Source organism: Narcine bancroftii, chromosome 3 (assembly GCF_036971445.1).
Source record: "Narcine bancroftii isolate sNarBan1 chromosome 3, sNarBan1.hap1, whole genome shotgun sequence".
Classification (NCBI taxonomy): domain Eukaryota; kingdom Metazoa; phylum Chordata; class Chondrichthyes; order Torpediniformes; family Narcinidae; genus Narcine; species Narcine bancroftii.
The window spans coordinates 189,162,910-189,180,580 of NC_091471.1; the positions used below are offsets into that span (position 1 = coordinate 189,162,910).

The 17,671-nt window shown below is 41.1% G+C and overlaps 1 protein-coding gene across 2 annotated transcripts in view; it reads right to left on the bottom strand.

Moving 5' to 3' along the window:
• The window catches only part of spock3 (SPARC (osteonectin), cwcv and kazal like domains proteoglycan 3), a 493,731-nt gene that overhangs the window by 274,426 nt on the left and 201,634 nt on the right, over positions 1-17,671 (bottom strand). The window lies entirely within an intron of this gene.

The window sequence follows — 17,671 nt, forward strand, 5'->3', positions numbered from 1 at the left end:
TTTCCAGAATTGATTTATTTTTGGTATCAGTACATCTTCAGCGTAGGGTACTGCAAACTGAATATAAAATCAGATCATTCATTATTAATCTTCTCTTGTGAAAGTTCGGAAATAGTATGTTCGACATATAGATGGAGGATTAATGCAATGTTATTTAAAAAAACAGTTTGTTACTTTTGTAAAAGAGCATATTTCTTTATTTTTGACCGAAAAAGCTAATTCTGTAAAGAGTCATTTTATAGTATGGGATGTTTTAAAAGCTTATTTGAGGGGACAGATCATTAGCTATTCTACGAAAGTTAAGAAACAATATATGGCAGAAAGTTTACATTTGGAAAATCAGATTGCTGAACTAGAGAAAAGGACTTTCAGAAAGATATAACAGAAGATTAAATAAAAGCCCTATTAACGAAGCTAAAATTACACTATAATACTTTACAAACTTAACAGTTTGAGCACTTAATTAATAGATCTAAACAACATTATTATGAGTTGGGGAAAGGGCTCACAAGGTACTTGCCTGGCAATTGAAAGCTGAACAGGCATCTCAGACCATTAATGCTGTTAAGAAGAATTCAATAATAACTTATAAGCCTCAGGAAATTAATGACCAGTTTTAATCATTTTATCAAAAATTATATACTTCTGAGGGGGAACAGGATAATGGTTCTATTGATTCTTACTTAACTAAATTAACATTACCGGTACTAGATGAGAAAGATATTCAAGAGTTGAAATCTCCATTTACGGATTTTGAAATCAAGGAAGCTATTCACGTAATGCCTAATGGTAAGTCCCCGGGAGACGATGGGTTTCCTGTGGAATTTTATAATTTTTTTATGATGAATTTTCTAATATATTTGGGGAAGTGTTAAATCAAGTTACTGAAGATCAGAAATTACTGGAAACATGTTTGAGTACTTTAATAACTGTTATTCCAAAGAAAGGCAGAGATCCTTTACAAGTATCTGGATATAGACCCATTTCTTTATTGAATGTAGAATATAAAATTATGGCAAAAGTATTAGCTAACAGACTTGCTAAATATTTACCTAAATTAGTACATATTGATCAAACAGGTTTTATTAAGAATAGAAATGCCTCAGATAATATACTTCAAAAGCTTACTTCGATTGATGTTTATCAGTGGCAACCTAATCATCCTATGGTAGTTGCATTAGATGCTGAAAAAGCTTTTGATAGGGTTGAATGGGACTTTTTATTTAAGGTATTAGAGAAATTTAAATTTTTCCCTTTCTATATTGGTTGGGTTAAGGCTTTATATATGAATCTGATTGCTAGGGTGGTGACAAATGGACAGACATCTTTACCTTTTAAATTTTCTCAATCAACTCATCAGGGCTGCCCATTGTCACCAGCCCTATTTGCATTGGCTATAGAACTGTTAGCACAGGCTATTAGACAAAATGAGGATATTAGAGGGATGAGGATTAAGGATGAAGAATATAAAATTAATCTATTTGCAGATGATGTGTTGATATATTTGACAGAGCCTGAGAGATCATTGAAACAGTTACAGGAGTGTTTATCGAAATTTGGAGAATTGTTGGGATATAAAGTTAATTGGGATAAAAGTAAAATTTTACCAATTGGAGTAGAAGATTATTCTGAATTTAAAAAATATTACAAAATTAAGATGTCCGAATAAAATCAAATACTTAGGTGTGTTTGTGGACAATGACTATCAATCATTACATCAATTAAATTATGTACCTATATTGAGTCGGATTAAAGCAGAATTAAATGGAAAGATCTTTCATTAACTTTAATTGAATGTGTTAATTATATTAAGATGAATATCTTTCCTCGAATTAAATATTTATTTCAGACAATATCTTGCTTGCTTTCAAAGAGTTTTTTCAGGACAAAAGTTTTTGTGGAAAGGTAAATTAGCTCGAGTAGCGTTGAACAAACTTACTTGGAAATATGCATTGGGTGGCTTACAATTGCCACATTTTCAAAATTATTATGAGGCAGCTCAGTTGAAGTTTATTAGTAGATTGATGGATTTGGATCAACCTCCTAGATGGCCTAAGGTGGAGATATCATGTTTACCTAGAATGGAGATACATGAATTTCTATTCTGTTGGAATTTGATTTTATTACAGGAATATGATATGTCAATATTGAAACATTTATTAAAGATTTAGATTTAAAAAAATTAGGGTCGAAAGATAAATTACTAATTTTAACTCCATAATATAATAATCGGCTTATTCCTTTTTCAATGTTTAATAGTTATTTAAAGATTTGGAATTCTAAAGGTATAAAAACAATACAGGACTATTTTGTAGAGGGACAATTTCTTTCTTTTATTCATTTGAGAGAATGATTTGAAATACCTTTAAATTCTTTATTTGTGTATTATCAGCTAAGGGCTTTGGTAAAAGATAATTATGGTAGAGAAATGTATTTACCTACTTTGTCAAAATTTTAATCTTTGACTTCTACTATACCAAAGAAGGGTTATGTTTCAGTTATGTATAATTTATTACAAGACAATATGGATAAGTCACATTGGGAAAAATCTAAACTTAAATGGGATACTAACTTAGAGTTTACTTTCCCTGAAGATGATTGGGCGAACATGTGTCAGGACAAAGTAATTAAATTGACCAATGTAAGATATGGTATGGTCAATTATAATTTTTTACATCAATTGTATTTGACCCCAGAAAATTAAAAAAAAAGGGTTTAGTAATTCAGATTCTTGTTTTAGATGTGGTTTATGTATTGGTACTTTTTTACATGCTGTTTGGACCAGTGTGAAAATCCAACCATTTTGGCAAGAGATTAAAATAGTTTTGGAAAAATTGTATAATTTTAATTACCTTTGGATCTAACGATTTTTTTGTTAGGAGATTTGTATTCATTAAAGATTTGTATTCATTGGATAAAGTTCAAATTGCTTTTGTACGTTTGGTGTTGTTGGTAGCACGTAAATGTGTTGCTTGGAAAGATGATGTCAAAATTATTATAATACGCTGGCATAATGAATTGAAAGCTTGTATCATTATGGAAAAAAGTACTTATAAGTTACATGATAATTATTTTTTTTGTTGTTAAGTGGTCTCTGTATTTGAAATATATGCAATTGGATGTATTTTGAACTGTTAATAACATTTATATATTTTTTTATATATATGATTTATAGTTTTAGCTCCCCTTAAAGGGGGCTAGCTGAAGGGGTGGGTGGGGGGGGAGGGTTTTTTATTGTTTTTTTTACATTTTTTTAATGTTTGTTGTGTTTTTATAAAAATATTTGTAAAATTACTTTGTTTGAAAATTTAGATTGTATGTTATACTTTTTACTTATATTTTAAATAATGGTTTTTTTAAAAAAAGAAAGTCAAATGGCACAGAAGCCACAGAAATGTGACTATGTGGATTAACAATTGGCAGGCATGTAGAAAGAAGAGACTAGTCGTGGATGGAATGTATTCTGTTTGGAGGTCTCTGAGATTTTGTCATTTTCAGATAGATAAGGGTTTTTAGATTTCTTGTTCATCAGATATAATGGTGAGTCTAAATCATGCACTTATGTTTGTGGAATGAAGACAAGGGCAATCACATCAAGGTCAGGATGACAGCTGAAGAATTCCTCAAAATGCAAATTCCAACATACGATAGAATGAGGTGGAGGAGAAATGTGTGGCTGAGAGGGTGGAGCAAGGGACAGGAATTCAAATTTCTGGATCACTGGCACCATTTTTGGGGTAGGTGTGACCTGCACAGAAAGGACAGGATGCACTTGAAACCCAGGGGGACTAGGATCCTGGTGGGGAGATTGCTAAGGTTACTCAGGAGACTTCAAACTAGAGTGGTTGGGGGGGTGGGAACCAAATGGAAGAGAACAGGAGGGAGAAGGTTAGATGGCAAACAGAGGAAGCTTATAGACAGTGTTTGAGGGTGGAGAGGCAGGTGATATAGAAGGGGGATGCTCTGTACAAAGATGGAGGGGAGATGACAGAAAATGAACATAATAGAGTTGCTTGTAATGATAGGGGCAAACAGAGTAACAGTGGAAAATCTCTGAAATGCATACATTTTAATGCTCAGAACATTGTAAGGAAGGTGGATGAGCTGAGGGTATAGATTGACACTTGGCAGTATGATGTGGTAGCAATTAGTGAAACATGGTTGCAAGAGGAATGTGATTGGCAGCTAACTAACTATTCCTGGATTTCATTGCTTTAGGTGTGATAAAATCAGAGCTTGTCAGAGAAAATTTTACAGCAGTGGTTAAGTAGGATAGATTAGAGGGCTCATCAAGGGAGGCTATTTGGGTGGAATTGAGGAATGGGAAAGGGGTAGTTATACTTTTCGGGGTGTATTATTGACAGCCTAATGGGGAACAGCGGAAACTGCCAAAATGTTTGGCCTGGAAGTCAGCCTGAAGAAAACTGAGGTCCTCCATCAGCCAGCTCCCCACCATGACTACCAGCCCCCCCACATCTCCATCGGGCACACAAAACTCAAAACGGTCAACCAGTTTACCTATCTCGGCTACACCATTTCATCAGATGCAAGGATCGACAACGAGATAGACAACAGACTCGCCAAGGCAAATAGTGCCTTTGGAAGACTACACAAAAGAGTCTGGAAAAACAACCAACTGAAAAACCTCACAAAGATTAGCGTATACAGATCCGTTGTCAAACCCACACTCCTGTTTGGCTCCAAATCATGGGTCCTCTACCGGCATCACCTACGGCTCCTAGAACGCTTCCACCAGCGTTGACTCCGCTCCATCCTCAACATTCATTGGAGCGACTTCATCTCCAACATCGAAGTACTCGAGATGGCAGAGGCCGACAGCATCGAATCCACGCTGCTGAAGATCAAACTGCGCTGGGTAGGTCACGTCTCCAGAATGGAGGACCATCGCCTTCCCAAGATCGTGTTATATGGCGAGCTCTCCACTGGCCACCGAGTCAGAGGTGCACCAAAGAAGAGGTACAAGGACTGCCTAAAGAAATCTCTTGGTGCCTGCCACATTGACCACCGCCAGTGGGCTGATATCGCCTCAAACCATGCATCTTGGCGCCTCACAGTTCGGTGGGCAGCAACCTCCTTTGAAGAAGACCGCAGAGCCCACCTCACTGACAAAAGGCAAAGGAGGAAAAACCCAACACCCAACCCCAACCAACCAATTTTCCCTTGCAACCGCTGCAACTGTGTCTGCCTGTCCAGCATCGGACTTGTCAGCCACAAACGAGCCTGCAGCTGTCGTGGACATTACCCCTCCATAAATCTTCGTCCGCGAAGCCAAGACAAAGAGAAAAGAAAAGAGAGAAATGGGGAACAAGAACTAGTGGAGCAAATTTGTAGTGAGATAGCTCTAATAAGCACAGGGTTGTGATTGTGAGAGATTTTAATTTTCCAAATATAGATTGGGAAACCCATTCTGTGAAAGAGGCAGTGTTGGATCTACTGTGGGGGAATGAGATAGGTCAGGTGATGGAGGTATGTGTTAGGGAGCACTTCGTGTCCAGTGATCATAGTGCCATTATGTTTCAATGTAATTATGGAAAGGGATAGGTCAGGGCCTAGAGTTGAGATTTACAACTGGGGAAAAGCTGGATTTGAGGAGATGCAAAAGGATTTACAAGGAGTGGACTGGGACAATTTGTTTTATGGGCAGGATGCAGTAGAGAAATGGAGGTCTTTTAAAGGTGAGATTTTGAGGGTACAAAATCTTTATGTTCCTGTTAGGCTAAAAGGCAGAGTCAAAAGTTTGAGAGAGCCATGGTTTTCAAGGAATATTGGAAACTTGGTTCAAAAAAAGATGGAGACCTACAATAAATATAAGAAACAAAGAATCAAGGAGATGTTTGGAGAAATCATTGAATGTAAAAAGAATCTTAAGAAAAAAAAATTAGAAAAGCTAAAAGGTACAGTGTGGTTATAGCAACCAGGGTGAAAATAAATCCAAAGGGTTTCTACAAATATGTTAATAGCAAAAGAAGAGTGAGGGATAAAATTGATCCCTTACAGCACACATGTCAAACTCAGGCCCGCGGGCCAAATTTGGCCTGTGATATAATTATATTTGGCCCGCAAGATCATATCAAATATGTATTAGAGCTGGCCCGCTGGCCGCCGCGCCAGTATAGCGCATGCACAGCGAATACTACAAATCCCAGAATGCTTTGCAAATGTGTTGTTGCCGGCCCGTCAGCTCGCTAATCGCCCCCACCTCCTCTCTTTACTTTCATTAGCATCTGCGACCTGTCACCCAACTCACATGTAATAAACCCATTACGGAAAATGGCCAAACCAAAGACAGAAAACAGGACCTTTCAAGACAGGTGGGAGGCAAACTCTGACCCCAGAGTTTGATGAACTTGCATCTAAGAAGAGATGCCAAGTATCTGGTTTAGACCCAGGTGCATCAGAGTAAATCACAGTGTAGCAAGCTAAGCTTGGATTCATATTTTCTTTGGTTAACTTTGGACTGTTCATAGTTGAAAGATTGGATTTTCATTGAAGCAAGTTGTTAATTTTTTGACTTGTTGGCTTGTGAAAAAAAATACATTTAAAAGGAGCTTAAAGGCTATAGAGAAATATTATTTATTGAATATTTTATTTCTCATTTGTTAATGCTTCTTCTGGAAAGAGTTTAACCAAAACTATTATTAAACATTTATTTTAATAAGAAAAAGTTTAACATTACATATGTTGAAAGAAGAGAAAACATGCAGATGATGTTGAAAATTTTCAATAAATATTTAGTTTGGCCCACGACTTAGTCCAAGTTTTTAATTTTGGCCCTCTGTGAATTTCTGTTTGACATCCCTGCCTTAGAGAATCAGAGCAGACAACAATGTGTGGAGCCAAAAGAGGTGAAGGAGATCTTGAACAATTTATTTTCTTCAGTATTCATTAAGGATATTGAATTGTGCAGGGTAAAGGAAGCAAAGAGAGTAATTATGGAGACTATAGTGATTAAGAAAGAGGAAGTACTGGAGCTTTTGAAGCATGATTTTCCCCAGGACCTTGAGAGAATTTAGTGAGGAAATAGCAGAGGCTCTGACTGTGGTTTTTCAAATGTTATTAGAGATGGTTATAGTGCTGGAAGATTGGCGTATTGCATGTGATCCCTTTGTTTGAAAAGCTTTTGAGGAGCAAGCCTAGCAATCATCGGCCTGTAAGTTTGAGGTCTGTGGTAAGTAACAATGGAAAGCATTCTTAGAGATAGTATATACAAGTATCAGGAGAGACAGGGTCTGATCAGGAACACTCAACACGGATTTGAGCGTGGGAGGTCATGTTTGACCAATCTTGTTGAACTTTTTGAAGAGGTGACAAAGAATGTTGGTGAGGGTAGGAAGGTCAGGTCATTAGGTACTGATTTTGAGATAGTCAAATGGATTCAACAGTGGCTGGGAGATGCCAGAGAGTCATAGTGGATAACTCTTTGTCAGGCTGGAAGCCGGTGACAAGCAGTGTGCCTCAGAGATCTGTATTGGGTCCATTGCTGTTTGTCATATACATTAATGATCTGGATGATGGGGTGATAAATTGGATTATCAAATATACAGAGGATACTAAAATAGGTGGAATTGTGGATAATGAAGAAGGTTTTCAAAGATTGCAGAGGGATTTAGACTGCTTAGAAGAGTGGGCTGAAAGATGGCAGATGGAGTTTAATGCTGCTAAGTGTTAAGTACTTCATTTTGGTAGGAATAATCAAAACAGGACATACATAGTAAATGGGAGGGCATTGAGGAATGCAGTGGAGCAGAAAGATCTAGGAATAATGCTGCATTGTTCCCTGAATGTAGAATCTCACGTGGATAGGGTGGTGAAGAAGGCTTTTAGTATGCAATGCATAGAATACATGAATTGGGAAGAGATGTTGAGACTGTTCAAGGCATTGGTGAGACAAAATTTAGAGTACTGTGGGCAGTTCTGGTCACCAAATTATAGGAAGGATAGCAACAAGGTAGAGAGAGTGCAGAGAAGATTTACAAAAATGTTACCTGTGTTTTAGCATCTAGATTACAAAGAAAGATTGAGCAAATTAGGGCTTTATTCTTTGCATTATTGAAGGTTGAGATGGGATTTGATTAAAAGTATTTAAGATTATGAGAGGGATAGATAGAGTTGACATGGTTAGGCCTTCCATTGAGAGTAGGAGAGATTGAAACAATAGGTCACGAGTTAAGAGTTAAGGGGCAAAAGTTTAGAAGTAACATGAGAGGGAACCTCTTTACTCCGAGAGTGGTGGCTGTGTGGAATGAGCTTCTGGGAGAAGTAGTGGCGGCAGGGTCCATTTTGTCACTTAAGGAAAAATTGGATAGGTATATGGATGGGACGGGAATGGAGGGTTATGGGCAGGGTGCAGGTAGGTGGGAATAGAGGACTAGAAGAGCCAAAATGGCCTGTATTTGTGTTGTCATTGTTATACAGTTATATGTTGACTACTTTTGCCCTTGATAAATTACATCCATTCTTGCTTCTCATTTTGTCTCACGTGTTTTGACCATAGATGTCCATATCATCACTGAAAATTCCATGCATGTCATGGCTATCAGTGAATGGCTGCACTCTCTGAGCTCTTTCAGTCTCCAGCTATTCTTTAGAACAATTGGGGGCACCAGCAGGAGCTGCCATCCATCGAGACAAATTAAAGTAAATAAATAAAATGAAGAGAAGTGGAGAAATGAACCTGGGTTCAACAGTCTATCATGTTTTTGTCAACAGGAGTGGCTGCCAGTGGCTGATACTGCTGTAGATGACAGCATTCTAATTTAGTGAAACACTCAAATCTGCAGACACTGTGATTGAAGTAAAAACACTCCAAAATGCTGGAGGAACTCAGCCGGTCTTTTCAGCATCAATAAAAAAGCACAAATATATTGCTGACGTTTCAGGCCTGAGCTCTTCTTCAAGCAATAAGCAGAATGAGCCAGGAGCAGGAAATCTCAGAAAGTCTCAGAATTCACACAATGCTGGGTGGGGGAGGAATCCAGACCAACAAAAGGTGTTAATCGGATATGGTAAGGAACGATGTAAGAATTTATCATATCTGTGCGAAAGGAGACAGTGAAGGGAGAGATACAGCTAAGGGGAAGGTGACGGGGGGAGAAGTGGGGTGGGGAGGTTAACAAAAGCCAGAGAAGTCAATATTAATGCCTTCCATTTGGAAGATGCTCAGTCAGAAGGTGAGGTGTTGTTACTCCAATTTACGGGTGGTTTCAGCCTGGCAGTGCATGAGACCATAAATATGTCAGCAAGGGATTGGGAAGGGGATTTGAAATGGGTGGTCACTGGGAGATCCATATAATTGTGGTGAACAGAGCTGAGGTGCTCAACAAAGCAATCTTCCAGTCTGCGCCCAGTTTCTCCGATATAGAGGAGACTACAATGGGAGCACTAGATAGGGTAGATGACCTCTGAAGATTCAAAGTGAAATGCTGCTTCACTTGTTAGGACTGTTTGGGATCCCAAATGCTGCTGAGTGAGAAGGTATGGGTGCAAGTGGAGCATCTCCTGCAGTCACAGGGGTAAGTCCCAAGGCAACAATTGGTGGGGAGGGAGGAGTGGACAAGGGAGTTCATGGAGGGAGCGGTATCTAGTGGTAAGATTACGTATTAGGTGGCAGAAATGGGGGAGGAGGATCTGTTAGATGTGGAAGCTGGTGGGGTTGTAGGTGAGGATGAGGAATCCTGTCCTTGTTGCTTATAAGGGTGGAGGGGCCAGGGCAGATATGCGGGTAATGGAGGATTTGTGGGTGAGCGCCGAGTTGATGGTAGAGAGAAAGCCATGTTGTTTGAATAAGGTGGACATCTCAGAAAATCTAGTGTGAAAGTCCTCATCCTGGGTGCAGATACAATGGAGACAGAGGAATTGAGAGAATGGAATGGAATCCTTACAGGGGGCAGGGTGGGAAGAGGTGTAGTTGAAGGTAGATGTGGGAGTTGGTGGGTTTGTAGAAGATGTCTGTCGAGAATTTGTTTCATGAAATGGACACAGAGAAATCAAGGAAAGGAAAGGTGTTGCTAGAGATGGACCAAGTGAATTTGGGGTCAAGGTGGAAGATGGCAGCAAAGTGGATGAAGTCAATCAGCTCATCATGGGTATGTGAGGCAGCATCAAACTAGTCATCGATTTAGCGGAGCAAGAGTTGAGGGGTCTTGCCTGTGTAGGCTTGTAGCGTGGATTACTCCACATAGCGAACAAAAAGGCAGGTATAGCTGGGGCCCATGTAAGTACACATGATTACTCCTTTAACCTGGAGAAAGTGGGAGGAGTCAAAGGAGAAATTACTGAGGGAGAGGTCAAGTTCTGCCAGCCAGAGGAGGGTGGCGGCGGAGGGGGACTGGTTGGGTCTATTGTCCAGAAAGAAACAAAGGGCTTTTATGCCTTCAGTATGGGGAATGGAGGTGTACAGGGATAGGATGTTGATGGAAAACATCCAGCGATCGAGTTCAAGGAACTGGAAGTTGTTGAAGTGATGGAGGGTGTGTGAAATATCCCGGATGTAGCTGGGGAGGGGGGACAAAACAGACTTGATGTAAGCAAAGACCAAGTTGGTGGGGCAGGAGCACGAGGACTGTGTTTGTGCATCCTGGGTAGGTGGTAGGAGGTGCAAGGTAGGGAAACAATAAGATTAGAGGCTGTGGTAGGGAGGTGACTGGAAGTGGTTTGATGAGTTTTGATGGGATCCTATTGGAGAACTAAGTAAGAGGAGGTGACTGAGAGTTGTCATCTGGCTTCAGCAAGAAAGAAGTCAGTGCGCCAGACCCCAACTATGCCACCCTTGTCTGCAGGGTTGATGGTGAAGTTCGGATTGGTGCAGAGAGAGTGGAGGGCCAGGCATTCTGGGTAGGTGAGATTGGAAGGAATGAGGGGAGTAGTGAAATCGATAATTTGAAATATAAAGGTCCAGAGCAGGTGAACACAGAAACAAGGTGGAAGGTTTAAAGTGGGAGAATGGATCTGTAGTGGGGAAGGGAGGGTGGAGAATTGTAGTTGTGGTAGAGGATACGGTGATGGAGCTGACAGAAGAAGAGTTCAGAATTATGGAACGCATGAAAAATGTTGAGGTGTGGGCGAAGGGGGACGAAGGTAAGGCTTCTACTGAGAACAAAGCGTTCGGTCTCTGAGAGGGGAAGATTAGAGGGGATGATGAAGACCAGGCAGCGTTTGTGGAGGTTTAAAGGGTGGAGGGTGTCAGAGAGGGGAGGAGAATGGGGTGGATCAGGAGGTGGAGGGCAGGAAGGGTCCTAGGGGGTTGTGGAGGGTTGTGAAAGTCAGAGAGTGGAGAGAGAGGGGCCTGTGCATTCCTGGAGCCAGGGTGGGTGTTTGCGACAGAGGTTCGGTCCTGTAGGTCGCAGGTGCCAGGTTGGAAATGAGCGCCTGAAGCTCAGTTCTGTAGGTTGCCGAGTTCAGGGAGAAAGTTCATGTTGGAGGCTTCATCCTCTACGTCACCAAGACCAAGGTGGGCACCCGCATCAGGAGCTCAGATCTGTAAGTCAATGGGGCCAGAGTGGAAACCTATTTGGGAGTTCACTGAGGCAGCAGTCTCCAGGGACACGAGCTTCCAATCCTTGATGGATGTCAGGCTTACGTAGAATCAGCAGTTGAATGTGTGGATCCAGCAGAGGATGCAATTTATTCTAATTTATACTGAATCTCACATCACACTTTCCCTTCATATATTACAATACATTTACAAATAGGCTTCAGTTTAAGTAAGTATCCATCTTTAACCTGCTTCCTCTTTCTATAATCAGATGATCAAGAATTCCCACCTGGCTAAGATGTGACTGTAAGGTAGAAGAGAACAATGATAAAGGCACAGCTAATTTGTAGTTCACCTCTAGTTAGTGTCACATCACCACAGAACAGCAGGCTGGTGCAGATCTGCAGCGCATTTGGGTTACACCAGAAGAACGAATATTCAGGCTTCAATCACCTGATCTGACATTCATTCACCATTTTAGGTGCTGATCATTTCCATCTTGAAGATCACAGAATCAAGTGGCAATTTGATGTGTCATGAAGCAAATGCAATGTCTAAAGATAGGTGCACTTTGTGGAAGAAACAAAGGCACAAGCTATTTTCTAAATAGGTAAGGAGTTCAGAATCAGAGATCCAAAAGGGACTTGGGAATCCTTGTGCAAAGTTCCCTAAAGGTTAACTTGCAGGTGGGTAAGAAAGGCAAATTAATGCTGGCATTCATTTTAAGAGGTATTGAATATAAAAAGAAGGATGTAATGTTGAGGCCTTATAAAACATTGGCCAGACCTCACTTGGAGTATTGTGAGCACTTTAGTGCTCCTTATCAAAGGAAGGATGTGTCGTTATTGGAGAGGTTCTCAAGGAGGTTTACAAGAATGCTCCATAGAACAAAAGGCTTATCTAATGATGAGCATTTGATAGCTCTGGGACTGTACTCACGGAATTTAGAACAAGTTAGAATCTCTTTGAAACTTATCAAATACTGATAAGCCTGGATAAAGTGGATGTGGAAAGGATATCTTCTATAGTGCAGGAGTCTAGGACCAAAGGGCACAGCCTCACAATATAAAAATGTCCTTTTGGAACTGAGATGAGGAGGAACCTTTACCCAAAGTCTGTGGAAATTGTTACTGCAGACAGCTGTTGCGGCCAAATCAAAGGGCGAACGACTTGTTCCCAAATTACAACGTATGCAACTTATGACTATCCGTACATACGTCCAAAAAAAAGTCTGTGTGGGTGTCATAGTCACTGTCCCTAAGTTGCCATTTGTTAAGCACATTAAGCTCAACAAAGACGATGGCGAGCAAAAGGAAAAACCTATACCCTCCTGATCGATCTGCCAAGAAGCCAAGGAAGACGCTGGATTTGGAATTGAAATGACTTGTTTTATGATTTCCGCACGTCATGCTGATATACTTCCGACTTGCGACAATTTCAAGATATGATCTCTGACACATGTTGAGGAATGGCTGTATTTAAGATGAAGGTAGATAGGTTCTTGATTAGGAATAAAATCAAAGGTCACAGGGAGAAGGCAAAGGAATTGGGTCAAAAAGGACAGTAAATCAGTCGCAACAGAATGGGAGTACACACAATGGGCGAAATGGCTTAATTTTGCTCCTGTGTTTTATGTTGTGTGTTTAGGTCAAGATACAGTGGTAGAGTGATTAAGAGACACAATGAAGTGCTGCATCAACATGAATGTTCCTGCCAAAAACATGAATGGTGAAACTAATGAGTTAGAAAATCCATATTATAACATTGTGGCCATTAGTGAAACTTGGTTGCAGGAGGGGCAGGACTGGCAACTCAATGTTCTGGACTTCCACTGCTTTAGATGGTATAGAATGGTGGTGGTGGTGGGAATGAAAGGGATAGGAATGGCATTGATAGTCAGGGAAAATATCACAGCTGTGCTCAGGGAGGACAAACCAGAGGGCTCGTCAACTGAGGCTATATGGGTGCAGCTGAGGAACACTCACAGCATTGTATTATAGCCTACTGAAGAAAGCTCCATTTCACCATAACACTTAATAACTTCAGATTGCACAAATATAACTCGTTACAGCAGTGCTGTGATCCAGCCCCTCCTGAAAATAAAACAACTTAGACCCCATCAAACCCAAAAATTACAGACCTGTTTCTAAATTTCCATTCCAGTCAAAGGTCCTTGAAAAAACTGATCTTAGCCAATTGTTGCCCTAACTACATCAAAACAACATATCTGAAAAAAATCCAGTCAGGTTATAAGGCCCACCACACCACAGAGTTGGGCTTACAAAGAGTATATAATAACCTGCACCTTGCCACTGACTCAGAATGCTCCGCAATTCTAATTCTCCTGGACCTTAGCACAGTGATCAATACTGTGGATCACACTATTTTAATAGATCATTTCCAGCAGAGGGTTGGTTTCATGGCACAGCCCTGAACTGGTTTATATCTTATATTAGTAATAGGACTTTCTCAGCCATCAATGGGAAATTTTCATTCTCCACTGCTACCCTTTCATGAGGGGTCCCACAAGGGTCTATTCTGGGCCCCATTCTCTTCTTATATATGCTTCGCCATGGCCATATAATTCAAAAACACAGCATCTCCTTCCACTGCTACGTTGATGATACTCAGCTCTATCTGCACTTGAAGCCCAACGATCAAACAGAGATAATCAGCCTCAACGACTGTCTGGAGGACAAAGTGCTGGATGGCTCAAAACTTCCTGCAGCTAAATGAAGGCAAATCTGAGATCATCCTATTTGCACCACCCCCCCCCCCCCTCCAATTCCACCAAAATGATCCCCAATACCCTTGGTAACTTACCCACCCTCATTAAACCACACATCAAATCCCTTCATGTGATATTTGATTCCACCTTCAGGTTTAACAAGTCATTGCAGTAGTAAAAGCTAGCTTTTTTGAGCTCCACACTATTGCTAAAATGAAATCATTCCTGTTCCTGAAAGACCTTGAGAAAGTTATCCAAACCCTCATTTTCTCCAGTTTAGACTGCTCTAACTCTCTATATTTGGGAACTAGTCAGTCGTCATTATCCTGTTTGGAACTGGTTCAGAATGCTGCAGCAAGGTTTGTGACAGGAGCCAAGAAGAGGGACCATATCACTCCTATTCTGGCATCCCTCCACTGGTTGTCAGTGTGGCTCAGGATAGATTTTAAAGTTCTCCAGTTTGTTTAAAAAGCCATTAATGGACTCGCCCCCTCCTACATCACCAATCTGCTATCGCCCTACTCCACTGCAAGATTGCTTAGATCAGCCAATTTAGGGTGCTTGGTTGTTCCGCGCTCAAATTCCAAATTCGGGTGAGATCGTGCCTTGTTTTAAATGAGCTACATAAATAGACTAAACATAATGTACAAATGGGCTAAGTTGGGGGGAGGGTTGAGTTGGGAGAAAGAGGCAGGTGAGTAACAGAGGGATGAAGAGGAAACTGAACTCGACTCGGCTGCATTAAGAGAGGACACAATGGGTAGAGATCAGAACTAAGAAAGGTACAATTATTCTAATAGGGTTACTTTAGCTCTTCCAATAGCCTCCAGGAGATGGAGGAACAAATATGTAGCAAGATTATTTAAAGTTGTAAAAAAAATAATATTGCTGAAGTGGAAGACATTAATTTCCTTCATTATTGACTGGGACATTCTTCAAGGCAGGGACTTAGATGGGGCAGAAATTGTTAAGTACATTCAGATGAAACAGCAGATAGATATCTAAATCAGGACGGGGTCCATATTCAGCCTTGAGCCTGGCCAAATGATCAGAGTTTCCATGGGGGGAGCAGTTTGGGAAGAGTGATTACTCTTCTTTAATTGTCAAGATTGTTGTGGACAAGGATAAGCTTGGGGTTTGTTGAAAAATAGTAAATTTGTGGAGGATAAATTATGAAATGATGAAACAGATAGATTGAAGGTAGTTAGTATCAGGCAAGTCAACAACTGACATTTGCAAGTTGTTTAATAACCAATTAATTGGAGTCCAGGAACATTATGTTCCAAAACAAAGGCTGTATACAGATGGCAAGGCAAGAGAACTCGAATGGCAAAAGAACCACAAACTTAGGCAAGACAAAAAGGAGATATATGTAAGGTTCAGGTTGCTACAGTCAGAGGGTCTTGAAGGAACATAAATAAATACAGGAAAGCCCTCAAGCAGGGTATTAGGAAGGTCAAAAGGGCCCATGAAAATGTTCTTGGTGACCAGGATTAAAGAAAATCCTAAGGCATTTATACTTACATTAAAAACAACAGAGGGAGAGTATGGGACCACTTAAGGACAAGGGAGGGAATTTATGCTTGGAGTCAAAGGACATGTGAGGTACAAAATGACTACTTTGCCAACAGTGTTTACCAAGAAAAAGGACATGGATCGTGATGGGAGCACAATGTTGAGAATGCTGATGTGTTAGGGCATTTTAAGATCAAGAGGTGGTGCAGTTGAGGGCCGAACAGGCCTCAAGGGCGATCAATGCAGTACAAACTGGGAATGGCACAACCACGTATAAACCAAAAGAGATCAATGAGACCTTCAGGGAATTTTCAAGTGTCTATCTTTGGCTTGGCTTCGTGGACGAAGATTTATGGAGGGGTAATGTCCACGTCAGCTGCAGGCTCGTTTGTGGCTGACAAGTCCGATGCAGGACAGGCAGACACGGTTGCAGCGGTTGCAAGGGAAAATTGGTTGGGTGTTGGGTTTTTCCTCCTTTGTCTTTTGTCAGTGAGGTGGGCTCTGCGGTCTTCTTCAAAGGAAGTTGCTGCCCGCCGAACTGTGAGGCGCCAAGATGCACGGTTTGAGGCGATATCAGCCCACTGGTGGTGGTCAATGTGGCAGGCACCAAGAGATTTCTTTAGGCAGTCCTTGTACCTCTTCTTTGGTGCATCTCTGTCACGGTGGCCAGTGGAGAGCTCGCCATATAACACGATCTTGGGAAGGCGAAGGTCCTCCATTCTGTAGATGTGACCTACCCAGCGCAGTTTGATCTTCAGCAACGTGGATTCGATGCTGTCGCCCTCTGCCATCTCGAGTACTTCGATGTTAGGGATGAAGTCGCTCCAATGAATGTTGAGGATGGAGCGGAGACATCGCTGGTGGAAATGTTCTAGGAGCCTTAGGTGATGCCGGTAGAGGACCCATGATTTGGAGCCGAACAGGAGTGTGGGTATGACAACGGCTCTGTATACGCTAATCTTTGTGAGGTTTTTCAGTTGGTTGTTTTTCCAGACTCTTTTGTGTAGTCTTCCAAAGGCGCTATTTGCCTTGGCGAGTCTGTTGTCTATCTCGTTGTTGATCCTTGCATCCGATGAAATGCTGCAGCCGAGATAGGTAAACTGGTTGACCGTTTTGAGTTTTGTGTGCCGGATGGAGATGTGGGGGGGCTGGAAGTCATGGTGAGGAGCTGGCTGATGGAGAACCTCAGTTTTCTTCAGGCTGACTTCCAGGCCAAACATTTTGGCAGTTTCCGCAAAACAGGACGTCAAGTGATCAGAGCTAACAGGGGGGTCTGATAAAGTCAATGGGTTCCTGTCCAGTTTAGGATAAAGAAGAACAGGATAGCCAAGATCTTTTCTTCATGGAGGAAGAGATAGGGAAAGCATTAAACTCACTGCAGACTAACAAGTCTCCATGGGAGGATGGGTTTCCACCCGAGTGCTATAAGAAATTTTAAGCGGTGGTAGACCAGGCAATAGAGACCCATATCCTCCCAGAATCTTTTGACAGCAACCATTACAACAATTATTAAAAAAAGACAAAGATCCGCTATTGCCGTCCTCCTAGACCTATTTCACTGTTAAATACAGATTACAAGATACTTGCCAAAGCCCTGGCAAATGGATTGATGAAATATTTGCCAAAACTAATAAACAAAGAACAAGCAGGTTTTGTTCAAAAGAGACAGGCAGCAGATAACATTGGCAGACTGTTGAATATAATGCATCTGGTACAAACCAGAAATGAGTTGGGTGTGGCTGTGGCCCTGGATGCAGAGAAGGCATTTGACAGGCTCAAGTGTGATTTTTTATTCAAAGTACAGGAAAAGTTGGTGTTAGGGCCAACTTTTACATATTAAATAAAGGCACTGTATCATGCGTCCAAGGCTAAAGTTGTGAACAACGGACAAATTTCTCCAGCATTCCCACTGACAAGATCAAGTAGACAAGGAT